The sequence below is a fragment of the Otolemur garnettii genome, unplaced genomic scaffold (genome assembly GCF_000181295.1).
Source record: "Otolemur garnettii isolate 467f Iridium unplaced genomic scaffold, OtoGar3 scaffold00149, whole genome shotgun sequence".
Classification (NCBI taxonomy): domain Eukaryota; kingdom Metazoa; phylum Chordata; class Mammalia; order Primates; family Galagidae; genus Otolemur; species Otolemur garnettii.
In genome coordinates, this window is record NW_003852544.1 from 4280863 (window position 1) to 4282645 (window position 1783).

Consider the following 1783-nt stretch of genomic DNA (forward strand, 5'->3'; position numbering starts at 1 on the left):
AAAGGTATAAATTAGTTTCATAATAGGGGTGTGTACATCGGATACTTTTTCTTCCATGATTTTACACTTTCAAAGCTACAATTTTTATTGGATTTCCCCACTCCCAATGTATGTCTAAGCAGAATAATCTTAGAGCCCTTAGATAGTGTTGGAAAGAAATTTTTTCCTTTGCCATGTTAGGTTCCAATGGTTGGGAGTCTGTTAATTAACTTAAAATAGACAGATTAATAGTAGAAAAGACAGGGTTTATTTACATGTGTACTTGGGAGTTGCTTGTAATGAGAACTCACTGAATAGCCAGAGACAAAGGTTTATATACAAACTTAATAAGTGGGGGTGGGGTGGGGTGAGCGCAGAGAGCTCAGAAGGTGTTCTGTGCCAGAAGAGAAAATAATGTCTCTAGACCAAGATTAGGATATAAAGTATAGACTTTATTTATCTTAGAAAGACAGAGGAAGTGAGAGAGGAACGTGAGTGGGAAGAGAAAGAAAGAAGAGAGATAAGAGAGAGAGGGCTCTCATCTTACCCCACAAAAGAAAGGAAGAATGCTTACAGTTGCAGTGATGTGTGTGGCAAAGTGAATTCGAGGGGATGAAGAGACCGAGGTAATTGTAGCCAAATTCATAAGATACTGTGAATGTGGTATCCCTTTTTCCTCCCACAAGGTGGAGATCGACTTTTTACAGGTGTTAATAATTGTGAGGCCTGATGTTCACACCCCCATTGTTTCTGAGCCATAGGAACAAATTCTAAAGATGGATTTAGTCCATAGGTACAACCATTTGTAAAGAAAATTTACATTTCCTTTTTGTCTGCTGGGCTCCTTAGTGGTTTATGAAAAGGGAATCCAAGGGAAGGGGGTACTAGAAAGTGTGCTAGGCAGAAAAGAAAGCAGGCAAAGAATGAAATGGATTTTAACCCCTACTGAAAAACTAGGAATTAATAACTTCTCTATTATTTCACTATAAAGACCAACCATCCTCCTTGGGGGTGGGGTGCTTAGGGCTTTAAGGGGAACTTGTGGAACATACTAGTGGGCTTTTTGATGCTAATGAAAAAGGGCAGCCTGTCAATGTGGTGGCTGAATTAGCAGGAAACTTCCTTGGAGAGTGGTTAATGGTAGATGTATTTGGGGGAGGGTCTGCTATAGTTAGGAAAGGGAAGTTTAACTATGATTCTGTTTCTGCATCTTCTGTATCTCAAATGTTTTGACTTTAAAATAATCTTTATGCCAACTCTGGGGTCTAAATGGATCCCTGCAGAAGTTAAGTATGGCTTACTTATGTCTTAGAACCCTGTGATTTCAAGTTTTTAAGAAAGCAAAATGATTTTTATTTAAAATATCCCTAAAAACTAAAACAGACTATATTATTCTCAAAGAAGTATACTATTCTGTTCCTTATGAGGCCTATGTTTTATTGCCCTTCTGAAATTCAGCTGACAATTTTTAACAGCTGGATAGCTCATCTTTGCCTGGGATAATGAGGTATGCTTCACCAGGAGGGACTGGAATGTCTTTTATTTCCTTCTTTATGGTTCCTTGTAGCCCACCCATCACAAAGTTGTTGACGATAGAGAATCACTACTGGATCAAGGACCAGATTATCTGTAATAACCTAATCATCAGCCTGTTGAGAAAGTTTTGGCTGTGGTCCCTAGGGAGTGAGCCCTTAGAAATTTCCTCCAGACTTTTGTGAAGTATGTTCTACTGAGCTGTATCAATGTTTTACCAAAAATTCTCTTTCTTGAGTACTAATCCTAATGCTTGTGAGAAACGTTATTG

General features: G+C 38.5%; 1 pseudogene; it reads right to left on the reverse strand.

Moving 5' to 3' along the window:
* Nucleotides 1-57, reverse strand: part of LOC100959170 — a 2760-nt pseudogene extending 2703 nt beyond the window's left edge.
* Between the last annotated feature and the right edge of the window lie 1726 nt (nucleotides 58-1783).